The 17,915-nt window shown below is 41.9% G+C and overlaps 1 protein-coding gene across 4 annotated transcripts in view; it reads right to left on the bottom strand.

The window, feature by feature from the left end:
- LOC108712602 (transcription factor COE1) overlaps positions 1–17,915 on the bottom strand; it is a 280,326-nt gene that overhangs the window by 89,660 nt on the left and 172,751 nt on the right. The window lies entirely within an intron of this gene.

Genomic DNA, 17,915 nt, shown 5'->3' on the forward strand with positions numbered 1-17,915 from the left:
CCTTAGAAGGCTACTATAGTTTTTTACACAAGCTGCTGTGTAGCCATGATAACAGATATGTTTTGAAGAATGCCATTGTATACTACGGAGCTTATCTGTTATCTGCTGTGTATCCTGTGCCTTTTCTCCTTTTTCAGCTTTGAATGGCTGCCCTCATGGCTACACAGCAGCTCATTTATATAAACAATAGTAGAGTTTATGAATCAGGCACACCAGTTAAACCAGTGCAGGGCAACAGTACATTATATTTTCATTACCTTCTAACACTTTCATTTTTTTTTGTTACTGTTCTTTTAAGAAACAGCCACTGCCTGCTCAGCATCCGAGCCTGAAATTATTCGAGCATAAAGCTGTTTTATTTTCACCCCACTTTAATAAACAATGATCTTGAGATCAACATCTAAATCGTTATGGCCACATCTTGATTCCTATAAAGGCCAACAGGAGTTGCACAGCTTAACAGCATCCCAGCAATTAGCATATTATAAATCTAAAAGAAAAAAAAAAAAAAGATAAAGACATGGGGGGGGGAATAAAAGAGACACTCACAAGCTTCAGTAATATAATTCCACTACTTAATGCAAAGTAAGAGGCATTATTGGACTCCGAATTCTCCTGCATGGCGTTATCTGCTATATCAGTAAATGAGACTTACAGAACAGTGCAGGCCCATAAATAATTCAAGGCTTGAGATGGCAATTATAGCAGAATGCACAACCAGCATGAATATTTTATGAAGGCTAAAACAGCCCTCAAAATGAATCACAGATAGATGAACACAAAGTACACACAGTAAATGTACACAGAATACACACACCCACATATACAGTAATACATGGTGACAACAGAACAATCGCATCAACGCTATTCAGAGTAGGGAATAAAAACCTACATACTGGGTAGAGCATAAGGGGAAAATAAAATAAAATGCGAAAATATAAAAGAAGCAAATCCAAAATGATAAAAATCACAGACTATAAAGGTAAAGGAGTACGGAATACAAGGGGATATGATCATTTCCTACAATATAACACACAAAAACCATTAACAATCTATAAAATATACCTTTATCGACGGTGTTAAGTGAAGTGATTGATCATTATTGGTCTTGCCACTGTGTCACATGACTCCCCAACTTGTATTTTATAAAAAAAAAAAAAAAATAAGACCTTAATGAAAGGATATTAGAAGTCACCAAGGAGGTTTATGACTTGCAGGTCGATAATTCCCTGTTGTAGTTTTAAAAGAAAAGACGATCTCTAAAGCCAACACCCATTTTGAAGGTATAAGACCACAAGGGGGTACAATAATTTCCTACAATATAATACACAATAGCCATTAATAATCTATAAAATATACCTTTATCGATGGTGTTGAGTGATGTCATTGATTATTATTGGTCTTGCCATTGTGTCACATGACTCCCCAACTTGTATTTTATATAAAAAAAATAAAATAAACCCTTGGTGAAAGGATATTAGAAGTCAGGGGTGATCCGCCAATGAGGCGAGTTGAGGTGCTGTTAGAAGTCACCAAAGAGGTTTATGACTTGCAGGTTGATAATCCCCTGTTGTAGTTTTAAAAGAAAAGAGATGTCCAAAGCCAACGCCCATTTTCGAAGGTATAAGACCAAAAGGGGGTACAATAATTTCCTACAATATAATACACAAGAGCCATTAAACACCTATAAAATATACCCAGGGGTGCGCCGCCAATGAGTCGAGTTAAGAAACTCGCCTCAGGTGGCAACGCCGGGAAGGTTTTCAGGGACAGCAAAAAGCCACTCCTGGTACCTTTAAGAGCTGAATTTCCGGTTTTTAAACCGGTAATTGGGCTTTACTATTGCGAGAGAGTGGCACTTTCATGAAAATCGGCGCTGAATATATATTTTTCGATGGTGTTAAGTGATGTCATTGATTATTGGTCTTGCCACTGTGTCACATGACTCCCCAACTTGTATTTTATAAAAAAAAAAAAAAAGCCCTTAACCAAGGAGGTTCATGACTTGCTGGTTGATAATACCCTGTTGTAGCTTTAAAAGAAAAGAGATCTCCAAAGCCAACACCCATTCTTGAAGGTATAAGACCACAACGGGGTACAATCATTTCCTACAATATAATACACAAGAGCCATTAATAACCTATAAAATATACCTTTTTTGATGGTGATAAGGGATGTCATTGATTATTATTGGTCTTGCCACTGTGTCACATGACTCCCCAACTTGTATTTTATAAAAAAAAAAATAAGATATTAGAAGTCATCAATGAGGTTCATGACTTTGGTTGATAATAATTTTTGGGCTCCGGTCTTTGTGGGCCCCGCTGGCCCAGACCTGCTCCCTACTCGTAACCCTGCCACTGCTTATGACCTCCCTAACTGGCCCCTGCCGCAAGAAGAAAAAGGTAGGTGGGAGTTTGTGGCTCGGCGAGGGGCACCGGGGTGACTGATAGGGTTGCCACCTGGCTGGTATCTTACCGGCCTGGCCTGTAAAAATGATGGTTGATCCCAATGTTATTAATAGGGAAAAAAAATAAATATACAGGAAGGTCGGTATTTTTTTCCAGAAAATGTGGCAACCCTAGTGGCTGGGGGGATGCGGGGGTCCCTGATGTAGCAGCCCTGGTGGGCCTGGGACCCCCAGTCTGACGCTGCTGGCCCAGACACGCTCCCCACATCCTTGTGTAATTGTGTTCCACCATAACAACTTACATGCTGACAGGGTCAGACTGGGGGGCCCTGGGCCCACCGGGACCGCTGTCCAGGGCCCCCCTACTGTGAGGCGCCAATCGGGCAACATGCATGAATGCGCACACAGCGCGTATGCGCAAACAGCGGGCGCATGCACAGACGGTGCTGCGCGGCGCCGAAAGAAAACCTTTTTTTTAGCATTCCTATATCAGAAGAGGGGTCTGGCCCAGCGGAGGCCCATGAGGGTTGGGGCCCACTGGGTTTTTTCCCGGTTTCCCGCCAGGCCAGTCCGACACTGCATACTGAAGGGGTTAAAAGGGGGTGGAGGGAGGTTGTGGCTGGGGACGGGGTGTGGTTCACCTTTTAAATTATAGACTGGCCAATTCTAAGCAACTTTTCAAATGGTCTTCATTATTTATTTGTTTATGGGTTTTTTTTTTTATTATTATTTGTCTTTTTCTTCTGACTCTTTCCAGCTTTCAAATGGGGGTCAAAAAATGCTCTGTAAAGCTACAAATGTACTGTTATTGCTACAATCTTCTATTAAGGCCATCTTCTATTCATATTCCAGTCTCAAATCAAATCAGTGCATGGTTGCTAGGGTAATTTGGACCTTAGCAACCAAAATTGCTGAAATTGAAATAAGGAGAGCTTTTGCAGAAAAGGCTAAATAACTGAAAAACTGCAAATAATAAAAAAAGAAAACCAATTGCAAACTGTGTTACAATAACACGCTGTACATCAATGAACAAGTACAACCCCTTGAAGAAGAAGAAGTAAGCAGGTAAAACTGCTCCAAATATTACACCTACCGTATTTATATGAATAATGCAAAATGAAAATAATTTTGTAACACAGGGTAATTGTGTTTAGGCACCGTAATGAATGTACACAGTGTTTATGGTCAGCACATAATAAAAATGTCAGTGTATTGACAGCTCTACTAATGTAGTATTTATGTCTGTTTTGGTAACACTAGTAAATGTGTATTTGTAAGGCAGAGAGCGACAGGCTGGTGAATGGTAGGCAGTGTGTATGTGCTGTGTGTGTTATATGTGTTCCTTTGCACACACCAAAATGGTTGGAAGTGTCTGGGGGGGGGGATTATTTTCAATGAACAGCTTCACTGTTTCAGCACCCAAGGTGAACACAAGGGATGCACCGAATCCAGGATTCGGTTAGGGATTTGGCCTTTTTCAGCAGGATTCAGATTCGTCCGAACCCTTCTGCCCATCCAAACCGATTCAGTTAAAAAATGGGAAATCGCGTGACTTTTTGCTACAAAACAAGGAAGTAAAAAATGTTTCCCCCTTCCCATCCCTAATTTGCATATGCAAATAAGGATTTGGATTCGGTTCGGTATTCGGCCGAATCTTTCGCGAAGTATTCAGGGGTTCAGCCGAATCCAAAATAGTGGAAGCGGTGCACCCCTAGTGCATTTCCGATCCCATCACATGGGAAATCAACTCTTCAGCATTGGTGTTGGACTTATTTGATCCAAGCCCCAACATTTGATCATGGCCCCCTTAATATTGCTGAATTAGATGTTCAGTCGTGGCTCAAAGAATATCTGGGATATCATAGAATTGTGTACCTAAAATCTTGCTCTAATTGACCTCAGAGATGGGTTTCCAGGAGGATCAAGGGGAGCAAACAATGCATTTTCCTCAAATCTGTCCCTAACTGGTCTTTACCGCAAAGAGCTGGGGCTGCATAAATAATTAATGGACCTGGCTGTCACCACTGTATGGGATCCGTTATCCAGAAACCTGTTATCCAGAAAGCCCCGAATGATGGAAAGGCCGTCTCCCATAGATTCCATTATATAGTGAATAAAGTACCCCCTCTTGTAAATTATAAGGATATTATAAGTTACCGAGGAGTTTTATGACCATGTACAGGTCATGGAACTCAGAGGTAACTTCTAATATCCTCATATTTTGCAACAGCGGAACTTTATTATAATACACAAGTTTATTGAGTCATGTGACAGAAATTACATCACTACTCACCGTATATAACTGATGACATCAGAACTCACCGTTTATAACTGATGACATCAGAACGCACCATTTATTAGGATATCATTTACTAGATATTCATGCCTTTTGTGTATTATAATTAAATAATCCAAATTTTAAAAAAAAGATTTCCCTTTTCTCTGTAATAATAAAACAGTCGCTTGTACTTGATCCCAACGAAGATACAATTAATCCTTATTGGAAGCAAAACCAGCCTATTGGGTTTATTTAATGTTTACATGATTTTCTGGTAGACTTAAGGAATAAAGATCCAAATTACGGAAAGATCTTTATCCGGAAAACCCCTGGTCCCGAGCATTCTGGATAACAGGCATGCTGCAGACTTAACTGATTTATGGGCAGTCAGATGTCCTGAACAGTTCAGATGCAGACCTTTGGAACACACCAGATATGAACACACACACTGCATAAAATAAATATATACAGACAACAATATATTTAATAATAATTAATACACACTATAGGTTATTTATCTCTCATTAAAGGAGACGTAAAGCTCTGAATAAACGTGGCCTCTTATTAGTGTGAAGCCATATTTAATTGTGACACCTCCCCATTGTGAAGTTCTGGACTTGACAAATTTGCAGTACACTCCCTTGCAGCACATGGTATTTAATGAGTCTGCTCACCAGTAACCTGCTCTCTAACATGGAGCGCAGATCATACACAGCACCCTGGAAATAGCTTCATTATTTCCGAAATTAAATGGACTCAGATCGACAGGTTCTACCTTAAGTGAAATAGACAGGGCACCTGTCATAGTAAAATAGATTTTACTATAATATTCACCTCGCGTGGCATCACCTTCCTCAATGGAAGGGAGCTCCCAGTATAGGCGGCCATGTTTAGTAGGTCACATGCTCATAACCAGCCAACCAGCTAGCACATGTGCCGTAAAATGGGGTGATTCCGCCCCCAATCCTACATCACCCGCATGCAAATAATGAGCGAGCTGGGACACTCCGCAATATTTGCATGCTTAGGGTCCCAATATGGCCATCCAAACTGGGAGCTGTATTGTTAATGAGGAGGAAACTATTTTACAATGATAGGTACCCTTTAATAAAAAGCCCTTTAACAGGGTTTTCTTTTGTGCTGGTTGTATGAAAACAACCAGAAATCACAAAATCTCAGAACCAGCGTTGGACTGGGCCGACAGGACGCCGGGAAAAAACCTGGTGGGCCCCAGCCCTTGTGGTCCCCGCTGGCCCAGACCCGTTCCACAGAGTGAGACCTCCTCCCCCTCCACTCCTGACCTCCACCTGGTTGCACGGCTCCGCCTCATGCCTCACCTGCTCCGCCTCTTGTCCCGTCCCACTTGCCCCACCCACAAACGAGCGTGCCGTAGGTATGTGCTGCCAGGGGAAGGGGCCCTTGGGGGTTTGCAGGGGCCCTAATGTGGCAGCCCCAGTGGGCCCTGACCCCCCAGTCCGACCCTTTGCAGCTTGACTTCTGCAGAACTAATGGACACATGCCAGTAAGCCTGATGTGGAGGAGCTATTTTTTGTGTACTAGGGAATTCTGTGGACTAGGGAATAGTCCAAATTCGATTTGAATTTGTACTGTCTCTTTAAAAATTTACTTTGACCATTTGCCATCTAAAAACCTGCTGAATTGCTGTTTTAGCCTATGGGGGACCTCATAGAACCTATTTTGAGTCAATTGGAAAAATCGAGGGTTTTTTTTGGAAAAAACTTTGAATCGAATGTGATCGAATGATTCAAATTCAGCCAAATACTGACCTATTCAATTGAAAACTGACCAAAAAAATACGACTTAATTTCGGTTGGTCTTTTTGAATTCGAATTTGAGTTCGAGTTGACTCATAAAGCCTGCCTTGCCTTGGAACTGCTCATGTATCCAACAGGCACCTGTATCCTAAACTAAGAATTTTTTTTTTTCTATTACATTTCATCTGATAAAAGCAACATTTTATGCGCAGGGAGCGTGCTAGGTCCGCTTTAAAAAGGTCTTCTAATGGAAAACACACCCTGCGGGGCTCTGTTGGTTAAACCTCCGGAGCAAGATGGATTAGCCATTATGGTTTCCTTTTAGCGGCGCAAAGAGGTTGCTTTCGGAAAAGGCTGCACTTTCCCACGTTTCCAGCTTATTATTTGACACCAATGCTAATGCCGGCTCAAATTACTCGAAAATACACAGCTGGGTTAATTGGTTATTTTTCCCTATTTTGACATTTGTGTTTACCTTTTGAAAATGCCATGAGCGGCACGGAGCGGCATTAGAAATCCAACAGCTTACACATACTGAGCTCGGCCTCACTGGGGATACGGATTGCTGTTTTCTTTTTTTTTTTTTTTTACAAGGGCCGATGCCAAGATCAACGGTGAAGGATTGATTTCAATGCTTGTGAATTGACAGCTTATTTATCTCAGGCTGAGAACTTTCTAAACCCTTTAGGCTTCCACAAGGCTTACAGCCCAGATCGGCTGACAGGCACAAGCACAGGGTCTCCTCTGTATGAGGTTTTGTTCGTGAATTTCAGTCCCCGTAGAATGAAATGATAGATTGACAGCCGGAGAGGGGAAGAAAGGGGCCGGCAGCCCCCTTCACTGCCAGATGGGTCTAATGAATTCTGTTATGGTCCAATTGTTGTAGGCATATTGGGAAAAGATCCGCTTGTTTTGTGAAATTGCCAAACCAGCCAATCTCTACCTGTATGGCCAATTTTACTGTGTCCATAGGACAGGGTGTTTGCCCCGGTGGGGTACTTATGTAGCTCTCTTCTGTTTCCTGTACATGCATATACAGTACACAGAAATACAAATACTACCCAAAAACCCATCAAAAACAGATGTAGCTGACCCTTATGGTCAACTTTGTTTTGGTGCACTTTTGTCACGCCCTGTTATATATTTTGCCACACTCCTGATGTTTCCCAGGCCCCAGCTCTTCCCAATGCTGCCAATTGTCAGTTGGTTTAGGACCTCCTTAAATTGTGGTTACAAATGGGCGAGTTGAAATGTCTGCCCAGGTCCGCTTTAGGGCAAGGTCACGCGTGGGGTTTTAAAGGAGAAGGAAAGGCTAAAAATTCTGCAGAATAAATATAGTGCTATAGCTTGCACTATTGCAGCTAATCTATTGGCAATAAACTGCTTCAGTAGCTTTCCTTCTCCTTTAAAAAATGAGCAGCCAAGCTTAAATACAAACAAAATGAACCCATATTGAAAATAATGGAATACGCACAAGGCGCTTGTGAGCTAACACACAACGCAACTGCCACGCAACGCCAGTATTTAAGTTTTTTAGCAGAAACGCCAATACGCCAAGGAATTATTGAACTCTATGGGATCCGCAGGTTTGGAAATACACTTCTACACACGTATTTTCAATATGGCGGGCAAACTCTTGTGAGATTCATTGTGCATATACGTATTTACGTCTTTGTATGCTAATGCCGTAATTCCTTTTGTCAATATGGCTACATTTTGCATGTAAATTACTTTTTTTTTTTACTGCAAAAGTTTGCTGAAAGTCTTCAGAGTGGAATTGTGGGGAACGAGAAAAAAACAGAAATGCATGTTGGGAAAAGAAAACTACAGCCCGAAAGACACACATTATCATGCGTGTGTGGTTTCACTGGCGTATTTACCATCGACTGCACGTGTTTAAAAACGCAACGTAAAAACTCCACGTGTGACCTTGCCCTTATTGTTGCCACCTTTCCCCTTCTGAGAGGTGACCATTAAATTCTACATGTTGAGTGGTTGACAGAGCAGGTCCAAGTAGTAGTGGCGCCCAAAACAATATTATTTTGACTGACACCCTGAAAGTCCCATGTCTGCTGACTTCTGTTGATCCGCACAATACTATTACCCCATTGGCTGTTTCCCCCTGCTGTTCATGTTCTTTCTCTTCCCCTTAGATCACTGCAGCACCGCAGCTAAAAATATAAAATTAATAAATATAAATAACACAGTGGTGTTAGTTCTGCTGTGCAAAAAATGCAAATACCAAGCAGTTCTTTGTATCTTGTTGATCCACAACTCCCAAAATCCTTGGTCATGTCTTGAATGGAAGTTTAGCAGTTGTTTAGTTCGTTGCGGCTGAAACTTTTTTGTACCGCCTCAACCTCAGCATCTGTAATCTTAAATCTTGAGCCCAAAAAATGAACTTGTTTCATTTTCTCTCACGGTACACTTAGCCTTTAATTTTTACATCTGCTTCACACATCTGTGATCAATAAGGGTTTCCCACAGTGCCTCCCTGTTTCTAGTCTCGGCGTGCGGATGAATTTCCCCCCTGCGCAACAGCGCGGGGAATGTAGGGGATCTGACAACGAGATATGGAGCGTAGGAATTTAAGAGCAATGATTTCCGAGAGAGTGGATGTAAATGTCTTGCTTCCACAAACAGGGAATTCAGTCGTTAAAGCTGGTTCTGATGTATTTATTGTAAGGCGTGACATGGTTCACCAACATTCAAGATGGAATCCCTGGGAACCTACTAAAAAAACAAACAAATGCAAAAAGTATTGGCTAACAATTAAAATAGATTGCAAGCTTTTGGAGCACCAAGGCCGTCTTCTATGTAATTTATCTCTATCTAGTTGTAACCTCCTAATTTATTGCCCATGAATACTTCAATGATCTAACAGTAAATATGCTGTGCCTTTCCAACTTTCTTTATTTTGCCTGATGAAGGGGCCTTGGTGCTCCGAAAGCTTGCAATCTATTTTTAGTGTTAGCCAATATAGGTATCACTTCTACAATACTCTTTGTATTTGTTTGTTTTTTGATTTTTAATTTTTGCTACTGGCTAACACGGTACCACAGTTTTTGTTCGGTGGGAACCTACTATAATTGTGAAGGAAATATTCAGGAGCCACTGATGTGCCGAGCACGGAGGAACCGCTGGGAGCGTATGCGCATAAAGCGCCACGGCCACGCGCAAATGGTGCGGTGGGCATTCGCAGGTGCGCTGAGCCAGAGAATTTTTTTAACCGGAATATCGGGAGAGGGGGTCTGGCCCGGCCCATGAGAGTAGGGGGCCCATCGGGTTTTTTCCTGGTTTCCCGTTGAGCCAGTCCGACCCTGTCAGGAACACAGGCAGTGTAGCATCCTCACTACAAAGGCCACACATTGTTTTTTATACATAAATGTTCAGTTACTTTTCTGCCATTTGCAAGTACAGTCGATTTATATTTAGTCTAAAAAAGTAGCACTGAGGTAAAATCAAAGATTTAAAACTTGTGCCAAACCTGTCTTCTCCTTAATACACTTTGCAGCATCAGCTTACACTTCTGGAAATTGTAGTTCAACTACATGTGAGTTAGGGCCTGCTAGAGTCACTGCGAGCACCCGCCAAGGCCTGAAGGTGGGTGGGGCCTGGTTCAGTTTTTGTACCAATGTCCATGGTCCCCTAGTTACGCCACTTCTAGGATACTGAAGTATGAAAAGGGAAGTAACTGGGCCCCACACAAAAATTATTTTAGGGCCTCTTGAGCCTTTCATTAAAGGGATACTGTCATGGTAAAAAAAAAAATTTTCTAAATGCATCAGTTAATAGTGCTGCTTCAGCAGAATTCTGCACTGAAATCCGTTACTCAAAAGAGCAAACAGATTTTTTTTTATATTTAATTTTTAAATCTGACATGGGGCTAGACATGTCAGTTTCCCAGCTGCCCCCAGTCACGTGACTTGTGCTCTGATAAACTTCAGTTACCATTTACTGCTGTACTGCAAGTTGGAGTGATATCACCCTTCCCTTCCCCTCCCCCAGCAGCCTAACAATAGAACAATGGGAAGGTAACCAGATAGCAGCTCCCTAACACAAGATAACAGCTGCCTGGTAGATCTAAGAAAAGCACTCAATAGTAAAATCCAGGTCCCACTGAGACACATTCAGTTACATTGAGTAGGAGAAACAACAGCCTGCCAGAAAGCAGTTCCATCCTAAAGTGCTGGCTCTTTCTGAAAGCACATGACCAGGCAAAATGACCGGAGATGCACCTACACACCAATATTACAACTAAATACACTTGCTGGTTCAGGAATAAAATTTTATATTGTAGAGTGAATTATTTGCAGTGTAAACTGTGTTATTTAGAAATAAAAACTACATAATAAAAATAATGACAGAATCCCTTGGCAGTTCTTACCAGTAAATGGCCCACTGTAGTGATGTGCGGGTTGGGTTTTACCTGACCTGGACCCGGCCTCCCTCCACCCGCGCCTGCTCGCACCCGACTTCCGCGTTCCTTTTATATGGGCCTTTCCCTAATTCCAGTCTTTGGTTAAGTCGTAATAATGTCGGAAAGGGAAATGGCTGCAAATCTCCCTGGGCGCAAGGCAAGAGAAGCAGGGATGTATGGCCTCGGGGTTCACACTAACATTATTTTCCATTAGCAGCACTTCATATTCAAACCTGTAATTGATGGCACTGATGTGTGAGAGTGGGGAACGGCTAGTACTGTTAGCTGTCACTCATCCGCCTGTGCTCTTTGAACGTCAGCTTGTGCACAGGAGGGAAAAACGGCACCAGTGCTCCCGGGTGTCAGTTTCCAGCTAAGTGCCCGCAGCTATTTCTCAATAACAGCCCAAGGAGGGACCTTCTTATCCTTCTCAGCCATTTGATGCTAAACTTTAACTTCTCAAACAAAACGTAAAGGTATTCATTTGGGAAGCGATGATGGACTGACAACTGGGTATAATCCAAGATGAACAGAGACCCTTCCCTTATAAATTGATTTTAGCAGTAAATGATGACAGCATAGCTTTGTAGGCAGCCAGAATATGTCTTTGCTCCTATAACTGTATGGATAAGTAGGGGTGGGAGCTGACATATAGGGGCAAATTTACTAAAGGGCGAAGTTAGTAACGCTGGTCAAAATTCGATTTACTAACAGTCGCCGGCGTAACTTCGCTAGAGAAGGAGATAGACTCTAGCGGTACTTCGTTCCCTAACGCCAGGCGAATTTGCGCTCTGGCGAATGGACGTAACTACGCAAATTCACAGATGCGGATTTTACTGAACGTTACCTCTTGCACCAGACTTGCCTTTGCCACCTCAGACCAGGCGAAGTGCAATAGAGTAGATAGGAGTTCCTCAAAAAATAGTTGAAAAGTCCCAAAAAAACGCTAGCGCTTTTTCCTTTTTTCAGAGTGATAGGCTGCAAAAGAGCGTAACATTTTATTGGGGTAACCAGCTTCCTCCCTACATTTCCTAACATATGGCACATAAACTATACACTGGGCTCATGTGTAGGGCAATATAACAAATTTATTTTATTTTATTAAGGTTTCCCGGGCTTGTGTAGTGTAATGTATTGGCTGCAACATATACGTCCATTCAACTTTAACTTCCCGCCGTATGCAAATTAGGCAACGCCATCGCAACTTCGCTTCGCCCGGCGCAGTATCACTAGTGCAACTTCACCAGCGTTTGGCAACCTGGACGCAACTTCGGATTTTAGCAAATTAACGTTCTCCTGTCGATTCTACGTCTGGCAAAGTATTGTGGTGTGAGCGAAGCCGTCGCTGGCGAATCTTCGGAGGTTAGTGAATTTGCCCAATAGTTTTCCCTTAAAGGAAACCTATACCTCCGAACAAAGGAGGTATAAAAGGATGTGGAGCCTCTCCATTCTATACCAGCTGTATGGGACAGTCTAACGTGTAATCAATTGTGTAATCAAGTCTGACAGTGTTAATTAATTGCAGTTTTTCCCCCTATCTGTACATATATATATATATATAAAAAATACAAAGTACTTATGCACTGACCATTATTACTTGAGTAACTGCTGAGTACTTATGGTTTCCACCTAGTGGTGATCTAGATATCTGTGTGATATGACACAAATATCCTACTGTTGTATAGACTCCGTTATTGACAGCTTTATCAACAACCCCGCCTCACAATCCATACCAGCACAGCAAAAATGCATCTTTTTTTTTTTGTGCTGCAGAATTATCGCTAGACATGTGGGTGTAGGTAAAAATGTAGCAATTGTGTGAAAATACCATCAAAGACATTTTAACAAAATTTCACAATTTAAACGCTTTACTATGGCAATTCCTGTTCATTACTTCGAAAATGTATTTGTCATCAGTGGAATTCACAATTTCTTGTAGGTGACATTTCCCTTGATGTATTTTGTAGTATTTCATCCCAGCTGTGAACAACGCAGACTAGAGTCCTGCGCGGGTCCATTTTTTGGAACCCGTACCCAACCCGTATCCGCAACCTGCAATCCGCAACCCGGACCTGCAACCCGCATTCTTACCCGCTTGGACCCGCTACCAGACCCGCAGGTACCTTATCTGCAACCCAGACCCGCGACCAGCTGACCATCAAGAATTAGGAAGTGCTGCCATTGTAATCCGGAAGTGAGAAAGTCCAAAATATTAGTAAAAATCTATATTTAGAAGGCCTGAATCGCAGAACCGCCGACCTGCGTCTATACCCTCACCTGTGACCCAGTAGCCAACCCAATGAAGAACTCTAACACAGACTAGTAAGTATCTATCTACACCAACCTAAAGCAAGTCTGAACTGCCCTTTCCTACCAAAAAGGAAACAAACTGTCACATAACATTCCTTCATGCAAAAAGTGCCATTGAATCCTTTCAGAAGAAAAATAAAACACTTTTTCTCAAACTCGAAACTAATTCACCCATTATTACACATATCTAAGGAAAAAAAAGAATCATTTTAAATGCTATTTTAAATTCTAACAGGAACATTAAATTCCTCGCTGAAAGCTGTTGGAGATTTTCGGTTGACTGCCCCCCATATTCGTCCATGTGAACCATTTTCATCCAATCATATAATGCAAAAAATACATATATTTTTTTCATGACTTCAAATATAAAATATAGATATAAAAAGACATTAAAATTTCAGATTTTCTGTCCTATCTACTCTCTCGCTACACATATATATATATATATATATATATATATATATATATATATATATATATATATACGATGTTATTTAATAAAATATAACGAAGATTCTAGATACACACAGACGTGCTGCAACACCATGGCAGTAAAGCATACCTCCCAACTGTACCGTTTTCAGAGGGACAGTCCCTCTTTTGACAGCTCAACCCGCAGTCCCTCATTTGTACTGGAAAGTCCCGATTTTCTCTGCACTGAACAGCCAGAAAAAGAAAGTTTCTAACTAGGTAAAATGCACCATGCTGCGTCCCAACCTGCGTTTGGCGCTTACATGCGTATGTGTGAGTACAGCCCCATTTACAATAATTGAGTGTGTCTACTCCCGCGCTCTCCTGTGGCTGAACGGAAGAAAACGCAATGCAGGGGAGAGCACATACACCCGTGTGTAAGAAGAGCCCTTAAAGAAACATTTTACTCTGCCCTGCTACCCACGACACGACTTACTGATCCACCCTCCGCACCCCAAATTTATGCTGCTACATTTACAAACTGCAGTTTGGACACAAATTGCAATTTTTTAAATTGTAGGTGCATGCCACAATGTGTCATCAATTTTGCCCGTTCCCTACCCACAGCCTGCACAAGAGCTACCCCAATACACTGGCATTGTTTGAATAATGGCACATCAGGGCATATCCAAAAACAAAGGGACTTTTTCTCCATGTTGATTAGTAGCGTAAAACGCTGTATGTAACATAGTGTAATCCCGACAGGGTCCTCCCACAGCACATCCAAGGCTTTACCCTTATTTTCAATTACCAAACATGTTTGCTCCTTAGTAATCCAGTTTAATTCCTTGCCAAGCCAAAATAAAGCAGTGCGTCCCAGTGTCGGAAAAAGAGGAGCAATCTTAGTGCCTCTGTAAATAGTTTAGCCTCCGGCTCTTCTAAATCCTAAAACAGCAAGCAAATCCCTTCCTAGGCTTATAATATGCACTTCATATTGGTGACTGGAAGAATCTGTTTATTTAATCTATGCTGGGGGTCAGGTTTCCCTTTTCTACTGTTGGATGAATGAAAAGCAAATCAAGGCAAGAAGAAGATTTAAATAATAAAAAATAAAAAAAAAACAGAATTGGAACAGAACTAGAATTTTTTCTTTCATTTGGGAAGTGTCAACAGAGGAATTTGCAAAAATAAACATACATACGTTGACAGGGAGTCGCTGAATGGTAAGGGCTGAGACACACATGGAGATTCGGGGAGATTTAGTCACTCGGCGACAAATTGTCTCTTCTTCGGGCGACTAATCTCCCCGAACTGCCTTCCCGCCGGCTAGAATGTAAATCATTGAAAAAAAGAAATTCAAATATGCAATATTTCAGAGAAAGTATCAGATTAGACTAAACTGCCTTCTCCCACTGTCAGCACTTGGTTGGAGGGTCAGTGTTACACAAGATTTTCTGCTGGATATGGAGACCAAAGGGCAACAGCTGTAGCTCCTGTGAAGGCAGTTAACTGGCTGCTGTCATCTTGAACCAATAAGCGCAAAAGTGATCTCTGCCTGATCCGATCCATCTGTGTGAAAATCCCGAGCATCAGCTCTCAGAGACCACCAGGAGCCAGCTGCTGCCTTGGGGGGGGAGGAAACTTGAGCACTATGGGTTGGATGGTATCAATCCACAGCTCCATTTTGGGGTGCAGAGAACTGTGGAATTATAATGAGGTGTAGGAGAGGGTGCAAAGTACATAAAACATGACAGATTGCACTCGGTTTTTGTATGTTGCACACTGACTTGCACTACCACTTTTCCTTCAATATATAATAATATATAATCAATAGTTAAAGCATGTTAGGATTTGTAATCCGGCATCATCTAGGACAGGGGTCCCCAACCTTTTTTTTTTTTTACTTATGAGCCACATTCAAGTGTAAAATAATGTTGGAGAGCAACATAAGCATACAAAAAGTTCATGGGGCTTCCAAATAATGGCTGTGATTGGGTATTGGTAGCCCCTATGTGGACTTAAAGCCAACATGATGCTCTGTTTGGCAGTTCACATGGATTTTATGCAATTAATGCTTGTCATTAAAGGGGTCCTGTCATCAGAAAACATGTTTTTTTTCAAAACGAAAACAGTTAATAGTGCAACTCCAGCAGAATTCTGCACTGAAATCCATTTCTCACAGATTTTTTTATATTCAATTTTGAAATCTGACATGGGCCTAGACATTTTGTCAATTTCCCAGCTGCCCCTGGTCATGTAACTGATTTGAATTTTTTCCCATGACAGTCTCCCTTTAAGTCAGGAATTCAAAAAAGTAGCAACTGCTTGGAGGCCAATTGGAGCAACATCCAAGGGGTCGGAGAGCAATATGTTGCTCACGAGCCATTGGTTGGGGATCACTGATGTAAGGACTATATGTTTAGAAATGGGGGTCTACAGGCTTGTCTGAAACTACTTAAAGTAGAAGGAAAGGCTTTGTGTACTTGGCACCCCAAGTGTTTGTATTGACTTACCTGAAACCCCCGGGCCTGTGCTCCTATCAGCAGAAAAGTGCACCGGCCCGGGATTTTTCTAGCGAGCACCACGGAGCGATCCTCTTCTGGCTCCTTTCTTCAAATTTCCCGGGGAAGACGCATGCGCAGTTGAACGAAATCGCAGACTTTTTAGTTAAAGTTCAGCTTTTCGCTCTACTGCGCATGTGCAGCCGTGAGAGGCAAGAAGAAGCCGGAAGAGGATCGCTCTGTGGTGCTCGCTAGAAAAATCCCTGGCTGGTGCACTTTTCTGCTGATAGGAGCACCAGCCTGGGGTTTCAGGTTAGCTTCAATTCCGACGTCGTAATTTTGAATAAATTCGCTCATCACTACACGCAACACCGCTGCATATTTCCCACCTGGTCTTTTCCTTAAAGGAGAACTAAAGCTTAACTAAAGAAGTAGATAGAAATGTTGTACATTATGTTTTGAGCTTCTGTACCAGCCCAAGGCAACCACAGCCCATTAGCAGTAAAGATCTGTGTCTCCAAAGATGCCAAAGTAGCTCCACCTCTTCTTTTCTGCTGATTCACTGCACATGCTCTGTGCTGCTGTCACTTACTGAGCTTAGGGACCCACTCACAATATACAGTACACATAGAATAGAAATGTCACAATATAAGGCTGATTAGTAATTAATACACATAATTACTACATGGCAGCACAGAAACCAGTGCAATTAGCATCAGAATTTAATAATCAGCAAACCTGTAGCATCAGCTTATATTACAGCCAGGGAAGCTCATTTTCTGCTGGATAATTAGTGACGAGCCCTAAGCTTAGCTTCTCAACAGCCAATCAGAGCCCACTGAGCATGTGAGTGTCACAGACACTTTCCAAGATGGTGACCCCCTGTGACAAGTTTGAAGTCCTGGATCATTGCTGCTATTGACAAGCTCAAACTTTAGCCTCGTGCAATAAGTTAACGATATAAAATATGGCATTTTTAGCCACATTCATTTTTAGGGTTTAGTTCTCATTTAATTTGCTGCTATTGGGTTGAGGAAAGGGAAGGGCCGAGTTGGCGGAGTCCATAAAGGCCAGGGCCCACCGGGTTTTTTAAACGGTATTCAGTACTTGTATCCAAATATATTCCTTGTACTTCTGTATTGTTGTGCTAAGCGTCAGGCAGTATGTGGAGGTAATTCCCACAGTGGGTTGAGTCAGTAGGCAAAAAAAAAAACGCATTATTTTAACTTGTGGAAATAATCAGTCCTAACGCTGAAACAGTCAGCTGGGACGTTCATCTGCTTTGTGACGGCACGTACGTACAAAGGTGCAGTTGTAGCGGGCACAGCAAACAGCACAGCCAGAATTACGCTGAAATTATAGGGAGACACCACATCTGAAATTGAACTCTGCTTACTGCACTTGTGGTCGTAAATGACCCTTCTTACAACCAATTGTTTACATCGCTGCAGGATTTTGAGCCCTTAAACGGATTAGTGAGGAAAGTGATTGAGATAAGAAGGCTTAGCAAGGTAAAGGAAACAGCTCCACAACAGTAGGGTAATGTCAAACGGGGTCCCTATGTGGGGAAAAAAAAAAAATATATATATATATACAGTTTATATATATTGTATATATATATATATATATATACAGTTTATATATATTGTATATATATATATATATATATATATAATTTTTTTCTAGCCGCTTTCATATGAGCGCATAAACCCAGCCAGCTCGGCTTCAGTCCCAGGGGACAGCGTGGTGATTCAGTGACCCACAGTAAAGCCACCGATTCTAACTGGAAGTCACGCTTGCATTAACGCAA

This window comes from Xenopus laevis, chromosome 3S (assembly GCF_017654675.1).
Source record: "Xenopus laevis strain J_2021 chromosome 3S, Xenopus_laevis_v10.1, whole genome shotgun sequence".
Taxonomy (NCBI): Eukaryota; Metazoa; Chordata; class Amphibia; order Anura; family Pipidae; genus Xenopus; species Xenopus laevis.